Raw genomic sequence first — 16,846 nt, 5'->3', positions numbered from 1 at the left:
ACTAACAGAACTGAGAAGCTGCTCTCAAGTTTCCCCAGGAATGACAACCATAAAAGCTCAGCTGACTGTTAACAATAGATAGAAACAAAAGTCAGTTTGACTGCTTCATCTTAAACACTTAGCAAAGACAGTTGAAAGCAAAATGCAGCCATTCCTGGACATTTTAAATAATAATAATATTTTAATGTATACAGTTTATATTAGCCTCCCAAAATAAGTAAGACTGGAGGCTACAAAGAAGGATTCTCAGACAGGAATGCCTGATAACTATAAAAAGACACTATCAAGAGGAGCTGCCAGAGGCAGAAGTTTTTAGTTTAAGGCCTCAGATATTTCTAACCTAACCTACACGGTTAGGCTTGGTGTTGGCTAGTACGATTATCCAGCACTGAGTAACAGAATTAAAGGTTTCTCTATTAGACACAGAGGTAATTCTAGTAAAATGATTTTGCAAGATCAGATGACATTAAATTATTAAACTGTATCTTATGGAGAGGGACAACTGTAACACTAAATGTTAAGTATTAATTTGACAGTGCTGATAACTGGGGATATTAAAGACTGGTGAGGGAACTTCTGTACAGTGACATGTTGTAGCTGCTGCAACATTTATTCAGTACTCAAGTTTTCTGTTTCTCTCATAGAAGAACCCATCCCCAGATGACTTTACATCCTGTTCTTCCCCAGTGAGACTTCAAACCGAACTGACCTCTAAAAGGCAACTCATGTCCCTCATGCCGTTCCCCCTCACGTCACCCTCTCTCAGCTCAGAAGAAGCCAAAATGAGTGATGCCTCTCTTCTTACAACAGTGGAGCCAAAAATAAATAGACTCTCAATATACGTAATTAATTAAGTCAGGTAAAATCAGAGAGACCGGTTTTGGGTGATTTCAAAAAATAGAGAGACTGTTACCTCAGAGAATAAAATTCCCTCAGTGCTCTTCACCTACAGTATGAAAGATATGAAAGGGACACATTAGAAAAGGGGGGAATAATAGACCCAACCTGATCTTTTATTAAAGTTTGGAGCCATCTTGCCACAAAGCCAAGAAAGGATAATTTTTCTAAACTATTAATTACAGCAAATTCCAAACCTGTTTGGAATGCCTGCCTGTGCCTTGAACTCACCCATGGCTGGCTCTCTGACCAGATAACAGCCCTCTCTGAAACTTTGTTGACACCTCATAAATATTGAACTTCCCTGGTCAGATGACACTCTCTGAGGCTCTAATGGTCCCCATAAATTCTGATGTTTGTGCCAGCAAAAAAAAAAAAAAAAAAGTAAACTACCCTTAGTGTGATGCTTGTCCGAGTTCTGTTATCTGTAACCCCCCTTTTGTGTAACTTTCTGGGCTATAAAGCTGGGCTGTAAGAAAGGTGGGGTTTCTCTCTTGTTTCCGCCATTTTGGGAGAGAGAGGCACCAGGGTGGTGGAAATAATAAGCTTGTTTTAATTTGATTTTAATTGGAGTCAGTGGTGATTTCTTGCGTCCTGGTCTAAAAGGTAAACACTCCACAAATGTGGAGCTCTGCTGGCCTAAAGACTTTTTGAGAAACTGCCTCTGAGGATGGGCACTTGACATATATGTTGTTGTCAGGAGCTTTTGCTTCCATTCTAATGAAATCATCAAAGCTGGGTCTGCATCTATGTGACCTGGAGGACATTGTTTCTTATTTTCCAAAGAACATGAGGCAGCAGTGCTGACTTCTCTCTTTGTAAGTAAACTGTGGCCACTGAAAGCTAATTGTCTCCGCATGTGGATTGTGAAGCCATTAGGTCATCCTCCACTTTTCATGGACTTTCTTGCTGCTTCACTGGGAGTTTGGTATTTGCTTCACGAAATGCAAGGAGTTCAACTGGGACACAGTGCTGGAGGGAGTCCTGTCACGTGTGGTGGGTAAGGGTCTGCAGGAGAATGCACCAACCAGGCTTCGATCCCACATAGATTGCCCCCTTGACCATAGCAACTTGATACTGAACATTGCCCTGAAACATCTCCATATAACAAGATGCCGTTTATGGAGAAGTTTCAGACATATAAATGATTCCTGTCTCCACCATGTCAGCCACCAGCCATTTGTAAGTCAATGGCAGATCCACATGGACCGACCACAGATATTTTATCACACACCTGCACACCACAGCTCTGGGCCCACTACTCAGCAGGCTCCAACATACTGGCATCTCTGTTCTACACCATTTTCATGAAACCCAGTCAATCAAGGCCCTCTCTTGTATACTCATGATCAACAACAGGACATCCAAAGATTCTCCAGTGCCACCTGGTCATGGGAATTTTTAAAATTTCATGGTATTTATCTAGCCATTTTTCAAGGATGAAGTTGGAGAAACTGTGGGTTTCAATTCATTCAGCAACTATTAAATTTTGAGGTAGCACATTTCAAGAAATGCTCTGGAGAACTCGCAGAGGCAAGGCTTCCTAAAGAGTGGCCAAAAGGACACATGAAGCCAGGCCCATGAGGTCTACAATGTTAGGTCCATGTGTGTTTTGACTCTCAACTATGGCTGCCAAGTCTATAAGAATAAAATCATCTTATATCCTGGCTGAAATTCCCAATGCTCTTAGGAAAGCCACCAATGGCTTAGATCTCAGTTTCCAAGGGCGACTCTCATGCATGGCCTCCTAAAATCCCAACAAAATTCATGGCAATACTTCTCTGAGGTCAGTTACATAACTCAGTCTCTAAGGGGAATGACACTAGAGTTCATGTCCAGGTGGACCCAGGCATCTCTTCTAACTACCACACAAATGACTGCTGGGAGCCATCAACCAAGTAGGTATGACAATTTTCTTGCCAGCGTACCCCCATGTTTCTTTAGTGGAAGGACTCATGGAAATAGGACATTTTGCAGGACATTGCATGTAAGGTGACCTTGCTCAAGGACCAGGGCGGATCCATGTTTTGGGTGTTCCTGGTTTAGCATAATAGGAGATTAGGGTGTTCCCCCTTTAGAATAGGGCGGTTTAGCATAATAGGAGATTAGGGTGTTCCCCTTTAGAATAGGGCGTATCCTGCTTCTGAGTTACTCTTGATTCTTAAGATCAGACAGTATATTTGGGAGACAGAAGCCCAGGAGTAGTGGATTTGGGCAGAGAGTGGATTTGGGCAGGAACGTGGATTTCCCCAGAAAGTGTTTGTAGACGGCCGGTGTGAGTTCGGGAATAAAGAATTGCTGTTTGAATCTACAAGCTGTGTGGAGACTCGTGATTTATGCCCAGCCAGAGACTGCGGCATTTGGTGGCTCATACGCGGAACGCCTGAAGCTTGGGGGTAAGTGAAATTGCTCGCCCCTGAGGGAAGGCGAGAGAATGGGTGACCATTTCAAAAAACAATGTGTTCTGCTTTTGATTTATTTTGTTTTTCTTTCAAGCTGCCTATCCCTAGAAATTTCTCAGGCAAACTGGAAAAAATGGTTGACTAAAGGTTTGAAGTTTGTCGGCCCTGAGGAAGAGAAAATTGATACAACAATTTTTTATTCCGTTTTTGTTTTATTCAGTTTCGGTTTTATTTTGTGTTATCTTATTGGGTTGCGTTATCTTTATAATAGATTAAAACAAACTAAAAATATGTTAAGTAAATTGTTAGAGGTTCAGAATATGGAGAAAGACATTTTAGATAAAGCAAAAAAGAAGGTCTCTCGAGCTAGTCAGACAGAGGAAGAAAATTTAAAGGAAAAGGGGTTGTTAGGAAAAAGGCCACAACAGGAGGCTGTTACTAACTCCGTTTTATCACAAGAGGGTTTAATTCAACCAACAGCCCCACTGACAGAGACAGCTGAGTGGCCCTCAAACCCCGTAGTTGATAATTGGGATCCTGAGACAGGACCTCGAAAATTAGCATGCACTGTACTTGAGCAGGCAGGAGGACAGCAAATTCACCGTGCTTTAGATTCTAAAACAGTGAAGCAGTTAAAGGAGGCTGTAACAACCTATGGTCCCCAAGCTCCCTTCACGGTAAGCATGGTCGAGTCCATTACTAACTTGGACATGACGCCAGCAGATTGGGCTAGCATGTGTAAATCTGTGCTAAATGGAGGACAATATTTGTTATGGAAGGTTGCCAATGAGGAATTTTGCGCAGAGACAGCTAGGCGAAATGCAGCAGCCGGTTACCCTCAAAGAAATCTAGAAATGTTGCTAGGGAAAGGACCTCATGAGGGTCGGTGGCAACAAATTGAATATGATCCTGCTATATATGCACAAATTGCTGCAGACACAGTTAGGGCATGGAAGACTTTACAAGGACATGGAGATTTACAAGGTCAGCTATCAAAGGTAATACAGAGAGGTAATGAACCTTACGCTGACTTTGTAGACAGGCTAATTCAAACGGCTGCCAAAATTTTGGGGGATACGGAACAAGCAATGCCATTAATAAAACAACTGGCTTATGACCAAGCAAATCGTTGCTGCAGAGAGGTTATTAGACCATGGAGACATGAAGATTTAAACACATATATTAAATTATGTAGAGATATTAATGAACAAGGGCAAGTCTTGGCAGCTGCAGTACAATAGGCTTTAGATGCCAGGCCAAAAACATGCTATGATTGTGAACAAACAGGATATTTTAAAAGGAGTTGCCCCATAGGAGGAGGATTTAACAAAACTAGGTATCAAAGAAATAGAATACCGGGTTTTTGCCCACGATGCCGTAGAGGGAGACATTGGGCTAATGAATGCCGTTCTCAAACTACCATAGAGGGTACTCCCTTATCAAAAAACGGACAAGGACCAGATATTTACCCACGATATCATGGAGAAAGGCATCAGGCTCCATTGCCAAAAAACGGACAAAGGGGCCCAATGCTCCGGGGCCCACAACCACAAATATACGGGGCAGTGGAGGAACCCAGCAACACCATCAGAGTAGTGCCAAGGACACATTGTCCATTAAATCCCTCATCAGACAAACCCGAGAGAGTGCAGGGTTGGACATCTGCGCCTCTACCAGAGCAGTACTAACTCCAGAGATGGGAGTTCAAATCATTCCTTCAGGAATAAAAGGACCTCTTCCCCAAGGAACAGTAGGCTTATTATTGGGACGTAGTTCATCTACATTAAAAGGACTTATGATAAGTCCTGGGGTAATTAATCCCGATTATGTAGGTGAAAAAAAAAATTATAGCTAGTTCTCCAAGAGGTATATCAGTAATTTCACCTGGAGATAGAATAGCACAGTTGTTAATAATACCCAGCCTACATAATAAATTTCCTTGTCATAGTGTAAAAAGAGGTTCCAGGGGATTAGGCTCCACAGGTGTAGATTGGGCTATGTTGTCTTTAAATTTAGATTCTCGCCCAATGTAAAACTAAATATTCAAGGACACGACTTTAATGGGCTACTGGACACAGTTGCAGACCTTAGCATCATATCTAGTCAGGAATGGCCAAAACTTTGGCCATTACAACAAGCCACTCAAATGCTTCGAGGCCTAGGAGTGGATACTAATCCCCATAGAAGTGCAATGGTATTAGATTGGAAGTATCCTGAAGGTTGTGAGGGAACTATACAGCCATATGTATTGGATCATCTTCCTATAAATTTATGGGGATGAGATGACCTAGATCAATTAGGTTTGACGTTAACAAATAACATCAATCCTAATGCACCCACTACTAGGGCTAGACAAGGTTTTAGGAAAGAAAAAAGATTAGGAAAACAAGGACAAGATATAGCAGCACCAATTCAAATAGATCAATGAACAGACAGACATGGGTTGGATTTTCAGAAAGGGCCACTGAGACAATAAAAATTACTTGGAAATCAAAAAGACCAGTGTGGGTTCCTCAGTGGCCCCTGACTAAAGAGAAGATACAAGTAGCCCATGATCTGGTCAAACAACAATTAGTGGAAGGACATATACAACCTTCCATATCTCCCCATAATACTCCCATTTTTGTCATTAAAAAAATCTGGTAAATGGAGATTATTGCAAGATTTAAGAGCCATTAATAATGAGATGGTTATTATGGGACCAGCTCAATCAGGGATTCCTCAATTGTCTGCTTTGCCAAAAACCTGGCATGTTTTAGTCATAGATATTAAAGAATGTTTTTTTTTTTTCAATTCCAATTCATCCCGAGGATAGTCCACGCTTTGCATTTACTATACCTGCATTAAATCATGAAGGTCCTGATCAGAGATATGAATGGAAAGTACTCCCTCAAGGGATGGCTAACAGTCCAACTATGTCTCAAATATATGTTAATAAAGCAATCCAGCCACTTAGAAATCAAAATCCTGAACTACAAATATTTCACTATATGGATGATGTATTATTGGCACATAAAGATAAAAACATATTGCTGGAATGTTATGCCACACTTACAAACTTACTAAAAAATTATAATCTAGAGATAGCAATAGATAAAGTACAATTAAATTTTCCAATTAATTATTTAGGAGTTCTATTATCCTCAACCATGGTCTGTCCACCAAAAATTCAAATACGAGTAGATCAACTCAAGTCACTTAACGACTTTCAAAACTTATTGGGAGACTAAATTGGATAAGGCCTTATCTAGGCATACCAACAGGAGAGTTGGGACCTTTATTTGATATTCTAAAAGGTCCATCAGATCCAAACTCACCTCGCATGTTAACTCCTAAAGCAAGAAAGGCATTGAAAATTCTTGAAACATATATGGAAAATATACATTTGGATAGAATTGATATAAGTTTGCCTTTATTATTTATTGTACTACCAACAAAAAATATTCCTACAGGAGTATTTTGGCAAGAAGGTCCATTATTGTGGATACATTTATCTTATTCTCCTAATACTATTCTTACTAGATATCCTGAGGCTGTAGGACAATTAATACTCAAAGGAATAAAAGCAGCAAAGGGAGTGTTTGGGATTTCTCCCAATAAAATTATTACTCCATATACTATGGATCAAATTGATGAGTTAGCTAATGAGTTAAATACTTGGGCAATAATCATGTGTAAATCTAATGTTTGATTTGATAATCACTTGCCATCTAATCCTTCGTTGTCTTTTTGGTCTAAGCATCCTGTAGTTTTTCCAAAAATGACAAGGAAAACCCCTATCATGAATGCTCCAAATATATTCACTGATGGGTCAAATAATGGTACAGCAGCAGTAGTTACCCCTGATCAAACTTTTATATTTCTAGTACCCAAAAAATCAGCTCAAAAGGTAGAACTTAATGCAGTTTTACAAGCCTTTTTAATGTTTAAAGATTCTGTATTTAATTTATTTTCTGATTTTCAGTATGTAGTTAATGCTATAGTATCTCTTGAAGATACTGGTAGGATTTCCCCTTCTTCTACTGTTTTCTCTGTTTTCCAATATACAAAGTCTAATCTGGGACAGAAAAGATCCATTCTTTATAGGACACATTAGAGCACATACAGGATTGCCTGGAGCCCTTAGTTGGGCAATGATTTAGCAGATAAAACTACACATGACATACATATTTTCTCTACACTAGAAGAAGCTACGAATTTTCATAAAAAATTCCATGTTAATGCTAATACTTTACAAAAGCATTTTAAAATAACTAAGGAACAAGCCAGACATATAATAAAACAATGTCAAAATTGTGTGACCTTATTACCACAAGTTAATCTTGGAGTCAATCCTAGAGGACAGATACCTAACCATATTTGGCAGATGGACATCACACACTTGCCAGAATTTGGAAAATTAAAATATTTACATGTTACAGTTGATACTTCTTCCGGATTTTTGATGGACTCCCTTCATCCCATAGAAAAAACTAAAGATGTTATAGCTCATTGCTTACAAAATTTTGCCACTGGGGGCGTTCCTAAACAGTTAAAAACTGATAACGGTCCTGGCTATACCTCTACCTCTTTTAAACAATTTTGCTCATCATTTGGTATTACTCATATAACAGGAATTCCATACAATCCACAGGGACAAGGCATAGTTGAAAGAGCTCATCAAACTATTAAAACGTACTTATTAAAGCAAAAAGAGGGAATTGGAAAGGGTTATATATCCTCCAAAGATAAACTTAAAATAACGCTTTTTACTCTAAACTTTTAAAATTTGGATTCATCAGGACTTAGTGCTGCAGAAAGGCATATGTATCCAAAAAATGTGCATAAGCCTAAAGTTCTTTGGAAAGATATTCTAACAGGACAATGGAAAGGTCCTGACCCAGTGATTGTCTGGAGTCAGGGCTCTGTCTGTGTGTTTCCACAGGGAGAACAGCAATCTATTTGGATTCCAGAAAGACTAACTAAAACGATTTCTACAGATCGAAAAGAAGATGATTTGACTCAAATCCATAACAGCTGATATCCAGAACTCCAGCTTGGCCATTCTTACATCTGCATCCGTGATTAACCAGGATTCTTTTTTTCAGTATCTATTTTATTATTGCATTTTTCCACATCATAAGGCTCTATTTTTATTTTTTGAGCTCATACAAACCTAGGTAAATATTTTTCTGATCAGTTTTATTTTTTGACTGTGGAGTTTTTAAACATTGCAATGGAGACTTCACCTAGGTAAAGCTACAAGGAATTTATTATTATCTTATGTGTTGTACATTTGTTTGCACATTTGTGTTTTGTGTTGTATGTCTGTGTGTGCGTATGTCCATATTTCATATATGAGGAGCGCTCATGAGAATATGGATCCGAATTATTTTTTTTATTCACATGATTTAAATGGATTAATTTAAATTAGGTAAACAGCTGTTAAGGATTGTTTTTAAAGGTGGTTAACAGATCTGCTTGTTTACTAATTTAAATCAGGTAAACAGCTGTTAAGGATTGTTTTTTAAGGAGGTTAACAGATCTGTTTGTTTACTTTCACCTTTCCTTTTCATTATATTTAATAATTCTTTTCAGGATAATGTCTTTTTAGCATCATTGCCAGAATTCCTATCTTCATCCCAATGAATATTACTCAACCAATATGCTCAATCAAGGAGTCAACTTACTTTGGGAGGAAACGGACTTTTGGAGGAGACGGACAGATTGATAGATTCCTCCACTTTGAACTGCTTACAGAACTTGCCTAGACTATGTAACTATCGTTTGGTACAGCGAATTGTGGTAATGGTGGCATATCGTTGCTGATGGTGTCACCAGTGATTTTTGCTGATGGTGTCACCAATCATGCAATTTTTCCTCCGTCATAAAGGCATCTTAACCACCTTCAAATTAACCTTTTAAAGCCTTTTAATTATCATCTATACTGTACTTTTAAATGAACTTTTTCACCACCTACATCTTCACTATTTTAAACGAGGCTTAGATTCTGTTTAAATCGCTTAATGTTAGTTTACATGGCTGCCCTTCAACCAAAGTCCTTTTTCACTCCATTAAGAAGCTTTGTCTTAATCTACCATGTACAAATACCTTTTTCTTCCTTCTTCCTTTCTCAAGCTTTTAAAGTAAGTCTAGTTTCCTCAAAATCTTTTTAAATGGCATTTTACAAATTTTTACTTTACCACACAGAGATTATCTCATCTAGAAACACTTCTTTTTCCATTAACCTCTTATATTAAAATATATTTCCACGTCTTGAAGCTTTTTCTATCTCTTTTTTAACCATTAACCCTTTTTATAAATTCACATTTTGAAACAACTCTTATTAAATTTCTGATTTAGACAAATTACTCCACTTTAATAGGATGAAATACTTTCATGTTTTTTTTTTATGGTACCATAATACTATAATTGAAACCTAACTGAAACTTATTATACTCTTTGTATATAAATTACACCTGATTGAATCTTAACACTTAGTAACCTTGTTTTGGCAAAGACACAGACCAAAGCAATATTAAAACTTTTTCCATTTACCAATTTATGAAAACACACATAATTTTTAAATATATTACCTTATGGAACTTAATAAGTAAAGAGTACTTGATTTTATATTTAGTGGTTGATATTTTAACATTTTAGCTTTGTAAATTAATTAGAACTTCGTAGAAACCAAGATCTAAGACAAATGTAGTAAACAGAATTAGCCATCTATTTCTTGAAGAAAAATCCTTCTAAAGGATACCATGATGGTCCCATTGATATACTTAAGAACTCGTCTTTAAAAAGCCATGGGCTACATTTTTGTATTATATCAACATATGCCCTAGCTGTTCTTGGTCTTACTGGGGTGCCTCCTTTCTCTAACAATTTCTCTCCCTCGGAGGTGAACAACTTCAAACTTTGAGCCAACCATTTTCCCCAGTTTGCCTGAGAAAGTTCTAGGAACAGGCAACTTGAAATAAAAACACAATAAATCAAAACAAGAACATACTGTTTTTTGAATTGGTCACCCATTCTCTCGCCTTCCCTCAGGGGCGAGCAATTTCACTTACCCCCAAGCTTCAGGCATTCCGCGTACGATCCACCAGATGCTGCAGTCTCTGGCTGGGCACAAATCACGAGTCTCCACACAGCTTGTAGTTTCAAACAGCAATTCTTTATTCCCGAACTCACACCAGCCGTCTACAAACACGTTCTGGGAAAATCCACGTTCTCTGCCCAAATCCACTCTCTGCCCAAATCCACTCTCTGCCCAAATCCACTACTCCTGGGCTTCTGTCTCCCAAATATACTGTCTGACCCTAAGAACTCAAGAGGAACTCAGAAGCAGGATACGCCCTATTCTAAAGGGGAACACCCTAATCTCTTATTATGCTAAACCGCCCTATTCTAAAGGGGGAACACCCTAATCTCCTATTATACTAAACTAGGAACACCCTAAACATGGATCCGCCCTGGTCCTTGAGCAAGGTCACGTTATATGCAGTGTCCTGCAAAATGTCCTATTTCCATGAGTCCTTCCACTAAAGAAAAATGGGGGTACGCTGACAAGGAAATTGTCCTCTTCTAGTGTAGAGAAAATATGTATGTCGTGTTTAGTTTTCTCTGCTAAATCATTGACCAAGCTAACAGCTCCAGGCAATTCTGTATGTGCTCTAATATGTCCTATAAAGAATGGTTCTTTTCTGTCCCAGATTAGACTTTGTATAGTGGAAAACAAAGAGAAAACAGTAGAAGAAGGATTCCTCCACTTTGAACTGCTTACAGAACTTGCCTAGACTATGTAACTATCATTTGGTACAGCGAATTGTGGTAATGCTGGCATATCTTTGCTGATGGTGTCACCAGTGATTTTTGCTGATGGTGTCACCAATGATGCAATTTTTCCAAAGGAACTGTCAATTGGCTTGGTGTTGTGGCATTTCTGTATCCTCCTCCCTTCTGCTAGTGATGGTCTAAATTTGGGGGCCAATGGCTATATGCTGGACCAGTAGTCAGTGACGGGTATGATCTAATTGCAGTGGTATCAACCTAAGACAGGAGGCTGATGCCTAAAGGTCAGTTGCCTAAAGGTCAGTTTTCCGATGATGGGTAAGAACCATATGTTGAATTGGACAACCTACCAGGCATGGTCCTTAAGCCACATTAACCTCACTCCCCCACTGGCACCAAGGCCAAATTTGGGGGCCAACAGAGGTGAGGCAAAGAACCTCACCCCCCCACTGGTGCATAGACCTATCCACAAGTATGGCTGTATGCTGGACCGGTAGTCAGTGACGGGTATGATCCAGTTGCAGTGGTATCAACCTAAGACAGGAGGCTGACGCCTAAAGGTCAGTTTTCCAATGACGGGTAAGAACCATATGTTGAACTGGACAACCTACCAGGCACGGTCCTTAAGCCACATTACTTGTTGTTTAATCAATCAGAAGGGGGGAGATTCTGGGAGCCATCAGCCAAGTAGGTATGACAATTTTCTTGCCAGCATACCCCAATGTTTCTTTAGTAGAAGGACTCATAGAAATAGGACATTTTGCAGGACATTGCATGTAAGGTGACCTTGCTCAAGGACCAGGGCAGATCCATGTTTAGGGTGTTCCTGGTTTAGCATAATAGGAAATTAGGGTGTTCCCCCTTTAGAATAGGGCGGTTTAGCATAATAAGAGATTAGGGTGTTCCCCTTTAGAATAGGGCGTATCCTGCTTCTGAGTTCCTCTTGAGTTCTTAGGGTCAGACAGTATATTTGGGAGACAGAAGCCCAGGAGTAGTGGATTTGGGCAGAGGGTGGATTTGGGTAGAGAGTGGATTTGGGTAGAGAACGTGGATTTCCCCAGAACGTGTTTGAAGATGGCTGGTGTGAGTTCGGGAATAAAGAATTGCTGTTTGAATCTACAAGCTGTGTGGAGACTCGTGATCTGTGCCCAGCCAGAGACTGCGGCATCTGACCACAATTAAAACCAAAACAGTCCCACATGACCCTCATCTTCTTCCATATAGACACTCATAATAACCTCTGACTAAAGTTTTCCATGAGGGGTGCAGCCTTAGACATTGTCCAAAATGAGCACCATTGCCCCTTATTTGCCTAAAGTGAGGGTGGCCTGGACACCCTTCCTGTGAACCAAGAGTGATCAAATGTGCCGGCTATATAACTGCTCTGCTTCTCCTAAATGAGGCTTACTGACTGTCTGGTATAGATTCTTTATGTGAATTGGTGTCATTAGAAAACCTAAGCACATATTGGCTAGCCTCTGCATGGTTTGAAGAACTGATTTGACCCAAAAGATCCATATTCTCACTTTTTGGAGGTCAGGAAGCTAACAGAGGAAGGTGAGAACCTTCATCCACAATGACTGCACTTTTGGCCATTTGGTTTGGATGCACACTTGGAAACATTTTTTAGATCCATCAGGTGCTGAGAATCTGAGCCACTGTCTCACACAGGGCCAAGAGGCTGATTCAGCCACATCCCTTTCCAAAGCAATTAAGCAAAGAGCCACAGGTGATGCCCATTCATTTCCATTTGAAAACTGTTTTCTTCAGGCTTCACAAAGGGGTGGCCTGAGGCAAAGACCTTCCTGACATTCAGGACAACAGAACAATAGGTAATCAAAAGGCCCAAAGCAGTGTTTTTCCACTGAGACTTTCCTGGTCACACTGATATCTGAGTTTTCTGAGATGCTCCCATTCCCTTCAGCTATCCATTACATGGCCATGTCACAGAGTTTGGAGGTGGTACATATCTTGGAAACAAAACCATGAGGCTATTCTGGAGAGTGGCCAGTATTCAGGAAGAAAAGAGGAACTTAGGAAGGTAGTAGGTGTTGCCCATCCATAAGGCAAGCCGCTCTCCATTCTTAAATTGGGTGGAATGAATGCTGGGTAGCTTTCTACTACACAGGACACAACCATTGATGCATTCGCTTTTAAAATGTCTACAACCCACGTTTACAGTGGGATACGCAGACATAGAAACAATCGTGTTATCAAAAAACTTTCTCGAAACATTCCAGTCCAAACAAATAAACCGCCTTTCCTACCTATTCTGAGAACCTGAGACAAAACCACACACTAACACGGACACCCACAACGGCACCTCCTTCCCCCAAGTATGTCTGTGACTATCTTGAGTGTCCTCTGACTGGTGGGCCATACTATGTTCCCCCAAAATTGCGTGTCCTGTCTCAGATCTGGTCTTTTTGGCCAACTCTTTGAAGTTGTCAGGAGTCATGGTTTAGCCACTACCTGCTTTCCCAGAAAAGGCCCCTCTTCAAAGCTCTCCTGGCATTTGGCCATCATCACATAAGTAGGTACCAAGAAAGACTGACTCTGTCCTTGGTAAATCCAAACAATTGAGACCACAGGGACTGGGACTGGGACTTACTCTGGGTGCCTGGCTTCCCAGATCCCAAGTTCAGAGAGTTCCATCACCAAGAAAGTGTGGTAGGTCACTTCCTTCAGGAACTGAACGAGGTCACTGCCTTGGCAATCACTTTGTTCTAACAATTGCTTCCAAGGGTCCCATGAGATGGAGGCTGCACCTACTTCATGTGACACTTTCACAAGTTAGAATGGTATATCAACCATAGGCACCTGGGAACAGCTCTCCACACAGGCCTGGTTTGGTCCATTTAATCTACATTAAGAAGAGAGAGGCTGATTCAGACACATCCCTTCATTCTGACCAGGTTGTTTGATATGGAATTTGATATGGAGTTGACTTTTGCTCTCTCAGGTCCTTGATAGGTGAAAAGGTCGGTCGAATGTTGGAGGAAAGACCACCAAGAGACTGTCTTATGCCACAGCCAAGGGTTTTTTGGGGGTCCAGCATGCTGGGGCTCAGAGCTCACTTCAGAGGAGCAAAGAGCAAAGAGCTCTGAGAACAACTTGAGCAGTGTTTATATACATTCTTTAGAGAGGGCAGGGACTTTACATACATTCTAGCCTCCTTTTGCAAATCATCATATACCACAGGAAAATCAAATAACAACTCTAAAACATGATTAGCACATTCATTGGCGGTCACACGTCGGGCAAGGGTGATTGGTCAGCCCTGAGAATGAGTATACATTTAAACTGATTGGTTGAAGCCCTGAGATGTATATGTGCTGAGCTTCACGGTTTCTGGGAAGGGGTTGTTAAGTAAATAGGTGGTCAGGGAAGATTTCAACACACATCTAATGGGCAGTTCCGGGATTGTCTTAAATGCCACAGGAATTTCAGGTTCTGAGTGCAGCTCGTAAACTTTACAAAACCTGGTTCTTTACGTTTCAATTTCAATTTCTTTTATTATTTAATTTCCCACTGCGTATTCTGACAACTTTTAATCTTAAAAATAATGAATCATAATTATTGCGGGGTCTCACATTCTATTTCTGCCAGTGGAGAGTCAGTCACAATGATGAACTGGGGAAAAAAGTAGGAAAGCAGATGTGAATAGAGATTAGGAAATCAGGAAAATTATAAAATGAGTGATAGGTTTAGACAGTTTCAACAGAGTGAGATTGAAAATGTAGTCTTAGGAAGAAACACATATGTAATCACCAATAGGATTGACATTTGAGAGCATTAGGGAACCTGGACATGGATGTTTTTAGTAATCCATGTTCACTTTCCATTTAGGCTTTTCGACAGTCATAAGTGTGACCTTTGCATTTTGTGTCCAGAATATTACTGTGATAAAATGTATATGTAGATCAGTTGACATGCATATTTCTTCAACCATTTCTGGGAGCAATATTTTGAAGATATACAAATTATTATTGGGAGTACACAGAGGTGTAACATGTGTCTATCAATATATAGACAATGCATGAATAGACCATACTGTGAATAAATGATATAACTGGTTTCACTTTGAATAATGGATTGAATTGATATCTGAAAGTATACAAGACATCTTATATTGTTGTACAATCATTCATTTCAACCAGTTTTACATCTAATGGTAATATTAGTGTTATGTTTTATCATGACGGGTGTGTCAGTTTTGCTTCAAAGGGATAATGGAAATCGAAAATAATGTATTTGGAAAGAAGTCTCATAAAAAGAGAAGTCAAGAAACATGGAGGAATACGTGTGTTCTGAAGCAAGAAGTGATTGAAAGCAAAACAAATGTGTATATATTTGCTAAATTGTGGATGAAATATACATCCTATGATGTGCATTAACTGGAGAAATAGTAATGTACCAGTGTTGAATAAAAATGAACGTCAAAATACACATTATATCACATAGGAATCTTCTTGCATTGATGTTAAACTGGGTAGGTTACTGTATAAATATCAGAATTTTATTTTGGTGTTATAATGTGATTTATTTTAGCACTAGCATGCCACAGAATGTAGAGGAAAGAGCAATGGATTTTCAGTTATAGCACTAATAATCTAACATTTAATGATTATTTTGGGGAGTCTAGAAATTACATAAGGCTATGCAACATAATTTTTTTATTTAACATTCATAAAATCTTGGAATTTTGGTAATATTTCTTCTTTTTTTATTTTTTCAGTTGTTGATAGACCTTCATTTTATTTATTTGTATGTGGTGCTGAGAATATAACCCACTGCCTCACACATGCTAGAAAAGCAAGTTAACACTGAGACACAAACCCAGCCCCTCCACTTTTATCTTTTCATCAAACACTCTTCTCCCTCTTCTTTACTCACTTTCTTCCTCATTTTTCCCCCTCTCTCTCTTCCTTTTTCATTTTCCCTCCATATGTATTTTTCTCTCATAGCATTACAAACAGTTCTATGCTATGAAATTTACATTTAAAACTGTTTTTTATAGTCATTCTTTTTTTGAGAAAATTTAAAAATTATAACCACCTGTAAATATATTACAATACATTTATTATGCATATGTATCTATATTCATGCATATGTGTTACATATATTATATATATACATATATATTTAAAAGTACTTTGATTAGCCTGTTAGAAATAATATAGACCAAGTCTTTCTTAATTCTCAAGTCTTCCAGAATTAACATTTTATAGTGAAAATCAAATAAACATATTTAAGTAAACAGGTATCATTCTTATTTATCAATACTGATAATTTAATGTTTTATATCACATTTAGCGGTAATATGGCATATTAACTCTTTTGAATTAGAGAAATTTTTTTTGAACAACCTATTATTTAAGGACCATATGCACTGACATTTTAAATGGCTTTCTTGTGATTTCACTTTCTATCAATTGCGTATTAATTGCCAAATACTTATTTTAGTAATTTTCATATTCATAATTGATATAAAGTCAATTGTTTAATTATTTTTGTAAGTAGTTACTAATTACAGTAGGGACAGTATTAATAATTCTAAATCTTTATAAAATGGTACAAAAATATTTTCATGCAAAATTATGTTTAATTGCATGCTCTGAATGTTTGATTGTTGATACATATAATAAAGAGCTTTTGATGAGTCTCTTCCCCAGTTAAACATAAAATGCAAAGTTATATTTGGGTATGTATGTCCAAACAAAGATAAGGAAAAATACATATTATCATCTAGAAACTATTAAATAAAAGAT

The sequence above is a fragment of the Callospermophilus lateralis genome, unplaced genomic scaffold, assembly GCF_048772815.1.
Source record: "Callospermophilus lateralis isolate mCalLat2 unplaced genomic scaffold, mCalLat2.hap1 Scaffold_600, whole genome shotgun sequence".
Classification (NCBI taxonomy): Eukaryota; Metazoa; Chordata; class Mammalia; order Rodentia; family Sciuridae; genus Callospermophilus; species Callospermophilus lateralis.
This window is presented reverse-complemented; position numbering follows the sequence as displayed.